The sequence below is a fragment of the Mauremys mutica genome, chromosome 5, assembly GCF_020497125.1.
Source record: "Mauremys mutica isolate MM-2020 ecotype Southern chromosome 5, ASM2049712v1, whole genome shotgun sequence".
NCBI lineage: Eukaryota > Metazoa > Chordata > Testudines > Geoemydidae > Mauremys > Mauremys mutica.
This window is the reverse complement of record NC_059076.1, coordinates 71,596,149-71,611,153: the sequence shown is the minus strand read 5'-3', so window position 1 is coordinate 71,611,153 and position 15,005 is coordinate 71,596,149. Positions and strand designations below refer to the sequence as shown.

Genomic DNA, 15,005 nt, shown 5'->3' with positions numbered 1-15,005 from the left:
CAAAGTTTTCTACTTTCATTTAAAAGTCAGCTGAGAGTCTTAGGGATTTTTTTTTAAAGATTTAATTGGGTCACATTGATGTGAACTCACATCTCATTGTGTAGTGTCACCTTAAACACAACAGGAAAGGATTTGGCATGTTGTCTCCTGTTATGCATTATAGGTTAGACAGACTCATATCTAGATGAGCAAAAGTGGGGAGGCTCTGGGGAAACTGAGGAAATAATAAATAACTTAAAAGGGGTTTGGGGTGGATTTGGAGTCCACCTTTATAATTTTGGAATAGCAGAGGTAATTTCCTACATTTCAGAGGTATTTGAAATATTTCAAAGTAAGAAAAGCTTATTCCAAAAAAAGGAGCTTGACAGTGTGACAAGTTAGGTTCTTTGTAAATAAATAAATCAATAAAAATACACTAGACTCAACAAAAATTCCAAGGCCTAAAATTCCAACCTCTCTGAAATTTCCCAGCCAATGAAGTTAGAATTATACAGTGTAGAAAATAGCAAGCATCAGCATTATATTAAAAATCAGATCAAGTCAAAGCACGTTTGGTAGATATCCATCAATCTCAGACCAAGGATCAGTCAGGAAATGCATGTGGTTTCAATGGCCATTCTGAATTCTGTAGGTTTGCAATATAATGATCAATGGTCTCACCTTCCAAGTGGTGGTGCTTCCAAGTGAACAGCTGGGTCTAGCAGTTTGTGGTCACCTTCGTGTTCCCCATGGAGTCAGAATCAGGGTGAGACCCTTGCTATGATACTAGCCCTGAAGACTAGCCTTGGTTATAGTGTTCAAATATACTATTGTAATTGCTTGAAAAGGAAGAGTTAACATGGCTCCAATCGTACTGCTGGTTGGTGCTGCAGTATATAGAGAGAGTAGGAAGAGAATGAGACTTTTAATCATTTGAGTTCTCAAAAACTTTTTTTTTATTCTAAAAAAATTACCGCTCCCCCCTTCCCTGCCCCCCCCCACACTTTTGAGGGGTAAAACAGCCTCTTCTGGTGTGTACCACTCTGGAATCTGACCAGTTTGGGACATGAAGAGACAGTAATTTTGGAGCATGGAGGCTAACAATTCCACCCAGGGCGCTAATTAACTTTACTTTTATACAAGTACTCCTGCTCTTCTGTAGGCCTATGGAAACAATACTCACCTAATATCATAGCATGAGGAGAATAAATGATAGCACTGAGATACTAGTGATGAGAGCTTCTATGATGCAGCCAAACAGGGAAAGAAGAGTCAAAGAAAGATACAGTGATATGTAAGGAGCTATTATATAAGTCAGGGACAATTTAGACTGTGATGAAGAGATATGGGAGCTCTTTCTGATCATCTATATACAGCTGTCCTCCCTGTCCCTTTCCATTAGCCTCTTGGATATCACTGCTTTTACCTCTTGGCACCCTGAATGTCAGCATGGCTCTCTTTTTCTAATTTCTTTGCAGTTTGCTAAATGAGCAAACTCATATGTTGAAGAAAAAGCTCTCCCGGTCTTGTCTCCGACCTCTGGAAACATTGCTCATTCCTGGAGTGCTAAACTGAATCTTCCTCTAAAAAGCTGGTTCCCAGGCTTTTGTTCCCATTAGTTGTTATTTCCATGCTTCTCTGAAGCAATGAGTCCTGGCAGGGATTGGAACCAGAAATAAAGCCCCACACTAAAGGTCATTCTTGCTGTATTACCAGCATGAAGCAGAACTACTGTATGAAGTACAGTACCAGAAATCTTAAAAGCGTCTTACAGACAGATTTTGCACAATTAAATGGGTTGGACAGCACTGGATCTTTTAGGTGTTTATCCAAACTGAATCCAAAAGTTGAATCTTCTAGAGTGGTCCATCATTTGTGGAACTCATAGGATAACAAAATATAACCATCACTCCACACTTAAGAAGAGCACTAATTTTCTATGCACTCTCAGCCTGGCAAACTCTTCAATTTATGTAATTGTTAGCATTAGGGCTCCAATCCATGGCTCTGGCCACTTTGTGTTGGGTCTAGTGCAAAGCAGCCCTGAAAACCGAGCTCACGACTCCCCCAACTTCTTGCACTGTGCACTCCTCTGCCAGAGCTGGGAATTGTGGCATAGGACTGTTGGAAGCTTTGCTACTCGTTCCCATCTTGCCTGGTACGTATGCAAATTCAGTCAGATATATAGGAAATATTAACGGTAAACATTTTTCATGCACACAACTCTTTATAGTCCTAGCTTATTGCAAACAAAATAAACCTGGAAAAATCCCTTCTCCTGCACTGGGCCATTCTATTCAACTTGAGCTAAACTTGAAAATCATCTGTATGCAGCATGCCAATGAATTGGAAGTTTTTCAAGTTAAGCTGACATGATACTGGCTTTAATTCAGCACTTTTATTTCTGGTGTAAAAATGATAAAAGGCCACTGGGATACAGGGTGTTCTTTTTTCTTAATTATTGTTTCACTTATACAAAGAATATTGCATTTTTAGAACACCACTTAATCAAGTCTTGAGGAAAAAAGAAGGGGGGGGCACTTTCATTGCCACACAATGAAGCTATGGTGCATAATAAATACAGCAAGAACAGCAGCAAAAATTAAAAGTTGGTCAGTAAGAAATTTGCTTGACCTGTTGATATTTGCATACACCTCTGGTGGTACTAAGCAGGTGGTGGTGGTGGGTTGAGGGGGGAGTTGGAACTTGGCTTTTTTCCCCAGGTTCAGTGGAAAGTTTTGCTTATTATTTTTAGCACAACATTTCTATCATTTGAGACCTACTGCACAAACATGTTTAATTTTTAAATATATTTCTAAATTAATTTTTAATACAACTGCACTCTCTGGTGAGTGAGAAATTCTTTGCAGTGAAATCAAAGAGTTTGAATTAGGTAGATACATGGATAGGCTGCTAGATAAATGCTGAATGATTACTATTCATATATTGTTAAATGTAAGAGTCATCAATAATTTGACCTGCGCATACTCTTTTGATGTATTAGATCATATAATATTTGATATTCATTGTTTTTGTGCAATGTCTTAGTGCTATGGTTACCAAAATATCAGTAGTTTAACAATTTCTCTTACAAGATGTGCATTTGTGACCTACAAAACATGGGAGGATCTTCAGATTTCAGAGATTCATTCTACTCATTAAATGCATGTAAATCCCTCTGATACTTAGGGTGTTGTGTACAGGCATAAAATAAATAGGCCACTGAAGCTTTTAAATTACTAGGGCCGCACACCCACCAGCTGCACATCCTGCAGAATGACATTGGAAGTTAGTGGGAGTTTAGGGCAAACACCACAACTGAGGAGGTACACAGCAATTCATATGATTGATTTCATAAGCTACTGCCTCACAGCGAAACATTCTTTTACTTCAATGAATAGACTATTGAACCTGGATCTTCGATAGCCCATTCCAGTGTTCTAATCACTGGACCAACCTTCTTCTTGCATACAACCATTTCCATTCAAAAGACATTTACCCACTACTATCACAGTGGTATCTGAAATATTGCACTAATTTCCTATATACCTTGGGATTGTCTGGCTATGTATTTCTGTACAAGATTATAGGTGGAGCTGTCACCAGCACCTATAGATAAGGTTGCCTAGTGCTTTTCCATTATAATACCCTTTTCAGTGGCTTATTACTTTGCCAAACTTTAACCATTTAGGCTGAATTTTCCATGCTGGTTGTCTATCTCCAGCTGAATTCGTCTGCAAAGTTTCAGTGTAAGTGGTTCAGCTGGCCCTGAAAACAAAGCTGAGGCAAAATGTTGTTTATCCCCTGTTGAAAAAATTCTTACTGCAGTGAGAAACTCTAGAACCTCTTTGCTCTAGGGTAGGGATTTGAAATATGGCAAAGGAGGTGGGTGGGGGATTGTTGCCTTGGCTTCAGGGATGTTTTTTTTGCTGTGCCAGTGAAAATCTATCCCAATGTGGCTGAGTTATAAGCCTCTGGAAATTGCAGTTTGCACATGCTCAGTAGAAACTCCAGCTGGTAGGGGCAGAAGCAGCTAAAGCAGGAACTGCTGTACAAGGGGGCAGGCAACTCCCTGCACCAAGAACTGTACAGGTACCCAGGTGGTGCCTCTCTTCCACCCTGCTACGTGGGTTTGGGAGAAAACCACAGTGAGCAGCCAGCCAGAGACTCCAGCCATTAGGGGAAGAAGCTGCCAAACCAGGGACCTTTGAACCTCTGGACATTTGCTGCCTTTTACGGGACTTTTGCTGATTGGCTTTTAGCGCCAACCCTCCTGCTTCCTCCCAGTTTTTTCACCTCCGCTTCACTCACACCTACCCCCACAGCTTCTCCCCTGCCCTATGTCCCTCAGTCTTCCCTTTCCATTTAGCTGATCCCCTCCTTGCTCTCCCCAACCCCCGCAAATTGTGGAACTAATATGACATTTGCTGCCATGACATTGTTCATTCTGCTTGTGGTATATGCCTTTCCCACATGCTGTGTGTGTCTTATATATTTAAATTGCAAGCTGTTTGGGGCAGGGATCTTCCACTTATGTATGTTTCTATAATACACACAATGGGGTCCCTCCCTTGGTTGGCCCTTAGACACTACCATAATAAATGCTGATGATTTAATGAGAAGAAACTTGGTGGAGTTTGGAAACAAAATTCTCCAAAGATTCCATTTGAACTGGGCATGCAGCAGGACTTTCCCTGCAATTGCTCCTCCGACTTGCTGGACCCTGCTATGGTCCTAGGCACCAGAGCTAAGAGCAGGAAAGCTCTTGTGTTCTCATAGCTCTTCCTGTTAGTGTCAAGGCAGCGGGAAGGAAAAGGAGGATGTAACTTGAATTGAGTGGTGCAGGGGCTCATTGACAGACTTTGCGGGGAAGGCACAGGGAGAGTCAAAGAGACTGGAATAGACCACACCAGGCTGGAGGAGGACATATTAAGGGCAGGAAGTGTGTAATCATAATCAGTAAAGCACACTCCTGTCCACAACCAGGAACAGAACACAGGATTCCTGAATTAATAATCCTCTGAAGACCATTGAAAAAGCATAATGTCTCTTCCCCTTATAGTGGCTTCTCCACATAGGGTATGTTTATATTGCAGCTAGGAACAAGCATCCTAGCCCAAGTAGAGAGACTCATGCTACCGGGCCTTCAGCTAGCACCTTAATAATAGTGGTGTAGATATTGTTGCTCAAACCCACCTAGCCCTCTAAGTTTCACACTGAACTTTGTTTTCCTTCATCCTGTTCCATTTGCTTGAGCCACAAGAGCATTTGTCTACTCAGTAGTGAGCTACAGCTGAGGAAGAGTGTATGCAAATATAGCTTTAAACTGCCCTTGTTTCCCTCATTCTGGGGCTAATCTGGACTAGTCACTCCAAAGGGCCATTATAGTAGTTGGAGATTGCTCTGCTCAGGATCTCCGGCCATACCCTTTGGCCATGTCTTGCTCAGGAGCTCTGGTCATACACATCCTCATTGTACAGCCAGGGAGAGGGGAGAGCGTATAGTTACAACAGTTCTATTTTACTCAAGGATTCACCTGAAGCTGGGAGATCTTTTGAGATCCAGACAAAATGGCCTCAGGGAGCTGCTTCTGCCAGTGTAGGACAAAGCTGCCACAAGAAAGGACAGGTTCTACCACCCCCCAATCTCCCTTCATGTGGCCCTACAGACCCTTGGTGGTTGTTTTTTACCTATTTTCCTTTAGAATCATCAAGTCTTTTTTCCAGATAATTTGTTGTCTTCACTGTTTCCAGCTTAGTTGTGACAGAAATCAGATACTCTGTCTTATGGCCAAATTTTTCTGGTAGAGATTCTGTGAGTACTTTAATGAAGCTTACCTGGTCTCTTGTTGCTTATTCCTTACACAACAAAAATGGCTGCTGGGTGAAAGAATGACAGATCTTTTCAGGGTTTTTGCTTTTCTTATGTATAGATTTTTTAAAATGTCTCTCTCTCTCTCTCTCTCTCAAATGTGGATATCAGTGTATTATGAACAAAACTAAGGACAAGATGTCAGTGAGCAACTTTAAATTTCCTCCTGTTACAGCTTTTCTCTCCAGCTGGACAACACTCTGTAAGCAGTACATTATGCTTCACTCCTGTCTCCTACCCTTGGGAAAGCCAGTTTTATATATTGTCAGAAAAGAAAATAGGGCACTTGCTAAAATAGAAAAATTAGTCAGACAAAGCAGAAAACAGAAGAAAAACAGTGTGAATAGAGGTGAAGATAGAATGTCTCCATTTGAGCCAACAGAGGGGTTTGAGCTCCTAAGAGCATATGCCTGTAACACTTGAGCTAAAAGGTCAATTCAATTAGATAGTAGCTATAGTTGACTCTTATCTTCTTATAGGGACCAGTCAGTAGCAGGTAAAAACAATGCATGCTGTCCTACTATGGATTACAGATATTTCAGATATTACAAATTCAGCAAAGACCTGGCATTTTCATTTTTGCCAATGATAACATTTTCTTTCAGATAGGACATTCTTTGTTTGAGTTAATACTCCTGGATCAGAGGATTTGCTCACCACTAGGACACCGCCTCCTGGATGCGCTGGGGACTAGCTCCATTCAGGTCTGACATCCCCTTCCTTTATTTGCACTCACCACAGCCCCTCTTGCTATTTGGGACTAAATGAAGTCCCTCTTCATGACTTAGCCCTCCAGAAGGTCAATATAGTCCTCCCCATATGGGGTAGCAAAGTCTCTCCAGACCAACTGTGCAGGTGTCTTTTAAGGCCATCCTCTAATCTAAGACCATGCCATTCCCCAATGGCAGGTAGGGGAAACCAGACCCACCCTCTACTTCAGATCCCATTGCTATTTTCCTGTGCTCCTTTATACTTCCCTTCTATTTCTCGGTATTCTAGCCCCCTCCCATGGGGTCTAATTCAAGCTCCATAGGAAGCAATTGTAATTTATTTCCCCTACTTCTGTTCTCAGCTTCCTAGCTTTGTCCCAGACCATCCTACACCTGCTGATCTGAGCTTCATCTTCCATTAGGGGTTGGGTATCCAGCCTAATTGTCTCCCAAGTGTGGCCTAATAAGTTAATTAGCCCTTCCAAGCCACCTTGGTCCCTTCAGGGAAGGTGTGGAGTGAACACCCCATCACATCCTAACACAGCATCCACTGCATTCCTTCCACTGGATACTCAAGTAAGTGAGGCTGAAAAGTAAGTTAGCCCTGAAAAATATTAGAGCCATGCCCTGTGAAACTGCCCTATGGCCCTACTGGCTTGTTAAAGCCACAGAAGATCAACTACGTCTGCTACCAACTGATATAGTAAATATTTTCTTCAAAGAAGCACACCTGTCAAACGTCTTGAAAAATGCAATAGTTTTTCCTAATCCTCAGGTAGCCAGCACTCAACCCTGAAAATCTCTCTGACTACCATCTCAGCTTGAAGCTCCCATTCCTGGGTAAAATAATTGCGATAGTAGTAACAAGCAAGCTCCAGCAATATTTTGCATCAGTCAACATCTTGGATGCCTCACAATCAGGTTCCAGCCTGGGCACAGCACAGAGATGGCTCTAGTGGCACTAAAAGATGTCTTCTTCATGACCATAGACACAGGTAAGATCTCCAGCTCATACTAGTGAACTTCTCTGCAGCCTTTGGTATAGTGAACCATCAGATGCTTCTAACATGCCAATATGACATTGCAGGAGTAGATGGCCCAATCATTCCTTTCCAGCAAAATTAAGGGAGTAGTGATGGGTAACTGATCCTCTTCTCCAAAGGCCCTCCTCTGCAGGGTTCCCCAGTGTCTCAAACTATCCCTATTTCCCTTCAATATCTATGTGAGACCACTGGGAGAAATAGTGAATTGCTACTAAAATGTTGGAATACGTACAGGAAATCAGCTTTTAAAAAAAGAGCAGCTGGCTCAAATTGAAGAATGAAGTGATGCTGATCAGAAAGAGAAAATGCTTTGAATAGCTGGCCAGGATGTTGTCTCCACCTTCCACTGAAGGCCTGCGGCCCTCATTTGTCGAAGTGATATGAAGCCTTGAGATTCTGTTTGACTCCTTGTTAAATTTGGATGACTAGGTAGCATCAGTTTCCAAAAATGCCTTCTTTCACTTACTGCTTGCTAGGAAACTTTATCCCTTCCTCCTGAATGAGGATCTGGCCACAGCAATTCATGCACTTTCCCACTCCAGGTTGAATTATTGTAATTGACTGAATGTAATGCAGAATGTGAAGATAATGCACAGGCTCAAGCTCCAACAGAATGTGGCTGCCCACCTTCTCCATGGCTCAGGCCACAGTTAGAACACCAGGCCTGTGTTCAAGTCCTTCCAGTGGTTCCCAGTCAGCTTCTGATCCCACTTTTAGGACTCTGACCATCTTCAGAAAACACTGCAAAACACTCCTTGTAGAGAGAGCCTTTCCACCGTAAGTGATGCTCATAATTCAAATAGCCATTTTATTTCCAAACACCTCTCAGCATACAGCCCGGAAAGACCCTATCCCAAGCAGAGTGTGGACCCTCCAAAATGGAGAAGTGGGAGGAACTCCATGAAACTCATCAGGGTCTTCAATATTATTATTGATTTTACAGGGAAAGTGCTCAGATGCTATGGAGATAGACAGCGTGTAAAATCCTAAAATACTATCTATAGTAATCTATAATTACTATAATCTATAATCTATAGATAGTAATTATAATCAATGACCATTTCTGTACTCACCTGTTTCAGCAGAATGTCAATATGTTACATCATATGTGTTTGTAAAATGCTTAATGAACACCGAGCCATGACTGAGAGCCAAGATGTTTTCAAAACCTGTTGAATGTATGCCTGTAGAGTATATTAGATTCATAACATAAATACAAATGGCTGCTAGTAAACTATATCCATTCCATTTTTAGATTTCTTTGTTAGTTATATTTTCTGTTACTTAAAGAATAATAATAATCTCTCCCTTTCTGCTGCTACAGTTGCAATGACCTGCTTCTAAGTCAGCAGTTTTGTTTTTTCCTCCCCACGTGGCTTAGACACTTGAGCTCTTTGATGGCCTTCAAAGGTTAGAAAAATTCAAAGACTGTTAAGTTTCAGTGTTTCTGAAGAAAATCACAAGTACCTGTTATCTTAGGTCTAATCATAGTGAGGGAGTAAACAAACCTCTCCAAATCTATTTCAGTCTTTGTTGATGAACCTCACAATACTTGGAATAAAGATTTAAATGAATCATTACACACATGTCATTCCTCATGAAAGGCACTGGGCATTCCAGAACTAGCCTTCATGTCACCCATGTTCACCTCATGATTCATTTAGGAGATCTCTTAGGGGAAAATATAAAGAGGGAAGATAAAGTCACATTAAAAGAGTAGGTAATGCTATGAGGTAGAATGGTATTTCAGGTAAAACTTTAAAATAAGTGTAAGAAAATAACCATCATAATTACACAGAACTGAACATTTATACTAAAACTGATAATAAAAGTGGAAAACATACACAATCTTAGTTATTTTGTGTGAAGTACTGTATACACAAGATTATAGAAAGTAATAAAGCAGATTTTGCCTGAAAACTATTAACCAGTTTAGACCTGAAAAATCTCAGGGGATGAATCAGCTGTAGAAGGAATATGACAAGTAGCTTTTGCTTGATTCCCAAATGCCAACAATCCAACACAGGGAATCATATAGCAACTAATAATAGAATAGAATAAATATTGAATGAAAGAATTGGTCCTAAAATATCATCTATGTGGAGTAACCTTCTAAAGTATATAGGCCAGAAGTGACAATTGTTTGGCTGAGATTGATTAGTGTTTGAATGAGATTTCTATTCTCACTTTGCTTTATGTTGCTTCATGTGCCATGCATTGTAACTGATACAGGAAGAGGAAGGCATAATGTGGTGCATCCGCAGTTAAGAAAATAATAAGGCTTTTTTTCTTATTAGCTGCTAGCTATCCTTTCATACCATATATAATTCGTTCTGAATTATTATCATGCAGACTCCAAGGGAGTCTGCACACCCTGATGCTATGCAGCTTGAAAATAAATTGTAAATTTATAATACTGTACATGTTAGAAATAGCAGCATTGCATAAACTGATGAAAAAAGCTCCCCAGGGTCTATGCTAGGAACAGTTTTCCTTGTATGTCCTCCAAGTTTAGAAGGTAAACATAAGCAATAATCTATGATGAATTGTTATTGCTATGAGCAGTTATATTGGACACATAGATTGCTCAGTTGCCTTCACAACTTGGTAAATGGAAGTATCTGGTATAACCACGCTGCTTGCTGTGTGCTATTGATATAGAGATGTACATCATTTTAAAACACATTATCCCCATTCTTGCTGAGCTTCTTTCATACATCATGGGAGTTCCATGACCACAGTGCACCATGGGAGATGGAGTCTAGCTAGGGAGCCCACTCCATAGAGGAGCATTCCGTAGCTGAAAGAGTGGGACTGCCCCTGTGCAACACCTTTCTCACTCAAAAATTTCCCACATAGGTGTTCTCACAAATCTCATCCCATTAACATAATCTTATCAAATGTTCCTTATCATTTCATTAGTTCAAGTCCTGTGGTGATGAGGGCATGGTGAATCAACAGATGGAGATGACCTCTGGCAGTCTGGGACTAGTCAGCTCTGTTCCCAGGGCAGTGGAGAAGTTTGGCAGCATCCTAGGTGACTGAGAAGCCCTTTTTAGGATAGCACTGCTCACCCTTTATAAAGGGAAGAGGCTAGAAAAGATGCCCTAAACATTGCCTGCCCCATAACAACTGGTCCTATGGGTGGCAAATAATCCTATAGCTGTCGAAAAACAATAAAGAAGAAAAGACCCATTCTAGGAGCAGGGAATGTCCACACTCTTATGGATGGAGGTAATGCATGAAGGCCTCAGAGAAGAACACCTCTTGTCTCCAGAGAACTCACCCACTACAGTACTGATATTGCCTCACTGAGTGAGACCAGACTGGCTGGAGAAGTTTCCATCAGTGAGCTAGGAGGTGGCTATACTTCCTTTTGGAAAGGAAAAACAGAGGATGAAGACAGGATCCATGGAGTTGGATTTGCAATTAGAATGTCTTTCCTGAAACAACTTCCTGACCTCACTGTTGTCCTGAATGAATGGCTCATGAAACGTCGATTCCCTCTGAATCCTTTACGGCATGTCACTGTCATCAGTGTCTATGTGCCTACACTGACCAGCACAGAGGAAAGCAAGGAGCAGTTCTGCTCTGATCTGGACTCCAACCTCAGATCAACCCTACATATGACAAGCTCAAACTGCTGGGATACTTAAATGCTAGGGACAGCAGTGACTGGAGAGATGTGATAAGATGACATGGGGTTGAAAAACGAACAGCAATAGACTCTTCCTCTTGAGTAAATGTGCAGAATATAGTCTGACCATCATTAATACCATCTTTAGGACAGAGTGACCAATAGCAAGTCCTTGAGAGAGCAAACACAACCAGTATTGAGGAAATGCAATTGAGAGCACAGCTTCGGTGGATCGGACATGTCTTCAGAATGGAAGACCACAGTCTCTCAAAACAGACATTGTACTGGGAGCTGAGGCAGGGCAAAAGAAAGAAGGGCCGTCTGTATAAGCACTTCAAAGATAACCTGAAAAGCCGTCTCCAGTGGGCTGGCATCAATCGCAAAGAACTCTAGCAAATGGCTCAGAACAGGACTCACTGGCAGTCTCTGACAAGATCAGCATACAACTGGTTTGAGCAGGAACGATGAAATCATCTCCAGGCTGCACATGAAAGGTGCCACAGAGCGGTATCATTAAACATCATAGATATGGACTTCCCAGGCCCTCAGTGTGACCAACGCAGTATATCAGTGTTCAGACTTCAGAGTCATATGCATAGTCATAGATGAGAATTGTGACAATATCGTCATCATCAGTGATAGACTACCAACACCAAAGGAGACATTGTAAGATGGACAAACAGGATTAACATGCATAGAAAACATGCAGATACCACATGACCTATTTGATATCAAAGTCTCTGGATATTTCCATCCAAAGGGTACAGACCTTTGCAGCTCTCTTTCCTAAGGATGAACAAACTGAACAGCAATTATTGGATACCTTAAATCTCCTTGAAAGAGAGTTTCTAAGCTTTTGATTTAATCAAATGAATGATATAATCACCTTTTTAATCTTCTAAATTCCATTGTCAAATTAAATGTGTTTTCCTCTAAAAATAGCTGCTAAGATACAGTTTGATAAGTTGTTCTACAGTATGGATCATAATCAGTCAAAGCATGTTTAATGGGAGGAAAAGAAGAGAATTAGTTACACACTGGGAAAATAATCCTCTTTCTACAATTGTACAGATAATGAACGGTTGCCTGAATTCCTTTTATATTTGCTTTCTCCTTTTCACTTAGGTCATTTTTCATTACCTGAAGGCCCTTGGGAGTTTATTTTAGTCCCATCGGATTGTCAGCTTCACAAAAGCAGTTTCTAATTGGCATTGATTTTAGGAAAGATACCTGTCTGTTCAATCATGCTGTGTAGATCAAGTCAGGCTTTGTAAGTAGCACATGATGTGAACAGGAAGACATTCACCTAACAGCTCCCTTCCCAAAGGTGAATTGTCTATAGCTGTAGTGATCTATAAAGATACTGGATAGTTTTGGAAGTTTTGGACTCTCTCACTTTCTCTTTTAATTAGCATCTTTTGCCAAAATTTGTTCCAATTCCTGATAGAAAACTTTATCATCAGGGCAGAGAGGAATTGGACACGTATGTAGTTTTCACCCAGGTGCAGTAGAATCTCAGAGTTACAAACACCAGAGTTATGAACTGACCAGTCAACCACACACCTCATTTGGAACCGGAAGTATGCAATCAGGAAGCAGCAGAAACAAACAAACAAAAACAAATATAGTACAGTATTGTGTTAGACATAAAACTACTAAAATATAAAGGGGAAGTTTTAAAAAAAGATTTGACAAAGTAAGGAAACTGTTTCTGTGCTTGTTTCATTTAAATTAAGATGCTTAAATGCAGCATTTTTTCAGTATAGTAAAGTTTCAAAGTTATATTAAGTCAATGTTCAGTTGTAAACTTTTGAAAGAACAACCATAACGTTTTGTTCAGTTATGAACATTTCAGAGTTATGAACAACTTCCATTCCCGAGGTATTCATAACTTTGAGGTTCTATTGTAGTTCAATCAAATCTGGAGCTCGTGGTAAAATGGCCCATATTCGTGGCCAACATCTACAAGGACTAAGATTCAGTGTGTAATATCTCCTTCCACCTGCCCCAAATTCCCCATGTGAGAATTGGGGATGGAAGCATGTTTAGATCCCTGGAGACTGAGGTGAGAAAAATAAGCAATGTATGTAGATTAGATGTGGATCCTAGTGGAATGAATTAGGGGAAATGTAGATGAAAGGTTCCTGTTCAACAGGTCATGAGGGAACTTATATGATGCTTCAGCCAGGAACACTATAAAGGAGGAGAGGTCTTGATTCAGCAGAGGGCTCATTTTATCACCACACAGCAATGTGAGCAGGAAGGACAGTATTGTAGTTAAGGCACAGGGCAGGGATTCAGTAGATCTATGTTCAGTTTACAGATCTGCCACAAACTTCATGTGTGATCTAGGGCAAGTCACTTAATCTCTCTGTGCTGCCATAAACTGGGGTTAATAATTCTTTCTTTCTCTCTCCCTGTTGTCTTTCTTCTCTGTTTAGACTGTAAGCCCTTTAGGACAGGTATCTTACTACCTTTTGCACAGTGCCTAACATAATGGGCCTCTAGGCAATACCATAATGCAAGTAGTAAAGTGATTCATCCTTCGTAAATGGTGCGGCACTGGAACATGAGACATAAATATCCTGTGGCTTCGGATGTCACAGCATTTTCTGCAGTGACCCTGTCTTCACAAATGTAGTTTACAAAAAGTAGAATATTGAAACTTGAAAGTCCTGTAAGCAAAAGCATGGCTTGAGAAGTACTCAAAGTACATCCTGCATAAACTTTACATAATGCATTAAATGGAAATGTTATTGATTAGGTATGTGTGTAGAAAATACTGGATTAAATTCATGTCTGGTCCAACTCTATTCAAATTAGAAAGAAACCAGGGGAAATGATTTTTTATAAGTAGAACAACAAAATGAAAAGGGATCAACATTGAAGTACATGTTGTTACACGAAGGTTGAAATTGACCCAGTAGGTCTATTGGGTGAAATACTGGATTCACTGAATTGATTTGGATGGCTTGAGTGCATGCTATTCAGAACCCAAGAAACTCACATCCCCAGCATTTCCTTTATCTCTTTTGGAATATCCTGACTGGCGATGATAGCTGTGTAAGCAGTTAGGGTGTTTCATAAGGTAGAAAAGCAAATGTACAAATGAAAACATCAAACACTTCAAGACTGTTTATGTTCTCCCTTACAACTTGTATTGCTCAGGGTGCTGAGAAAGCAATATTTACAACTGACAAAACAAATGGGTTTTACCTTGCCATAAAACAACACAGAAAAACTGCACTGTGGGCCATCACCTCAGGCCTATGGTGACTAGGCCTGGAGTCCCCTTTATTCTTCTCCTCCTTCTTCCCAAGCCACTCTTACACAATTTTCTGCCTTTCTATTTGGGACCTTAATTAACCCCCAGTCTCTAGTGTTGTCTTATCCTTCCATGAGCAAGTGGAGGAGGAAGAAAAGCCAAGTTTATACCAAAAGATCGTCTTACCCAATAAAGGGTGAGTGATAATGGCAGTTTTCCCATGTGGTAAGGAAAGAGAAAAACAGGCTAGCAAGATCAGAAAACACAATCAAAGCTGGCTCTTGGCCCATTGCCTAGTCCTCACCCTGGAATTCAATAAAGGATGGTAGGTAGTGGTAATCCTGAGTTTCAATACTTCTTTTCAAGTTTGGAGCAAAGGTAAAGGAACATTTTGGTACTGAATATCGTGTGCTAAATATTGTTCTTTGATCTTGACTTTTTACCCCTTTTTATTTCTGTTGTCTTGCTCTTATTAACTCCTTTGTCCTCTAGGGCGACTG

General features: G+C 40.7%; 2 long non-coding RNA genes across 3 annotated transcripts in view; one reads left to right on the top strand and one right to left on the bottom strand.

The window, feature by feature from the left end:
- Positions 1-11,809, bottom strand: part of LOC123371863 — a 28,316-nt gene extending 16,507 nt beyond the window's left edge. The window contains exons 1-3 of one of the 2 annotated variants that reach the window (XR_006579967.1): positions 11,658-11,809; positions 8,677-8,787; positions 661-866 (exon numbers count right to left, since the gene is read on the bottom strand). This is a non-coding gene — a long non-coding RNA (uncharacterized LOC123371863). The remainder of the gene's footprint in view (positions 1-660; positions 867-8,676; positions 8,788-11,657) is intronic. The other variant, XR_006579966.1, reaches the window with a different exon arrangement.
- On the top strand, positions 6,452-11,212 carry LOC123371866. Its single transcript, XR_006579970.1, has 3 exons — positions 6,452-6,554; positions 7,336-7,555; positions 10,794-11,212. It is a non-coding gene; the product is annotated as an uncharacterized LOC123371866 (long non-coding RNA).
- Positions 11,810-15,005: the final 3,196 nt, after the last annotated feature.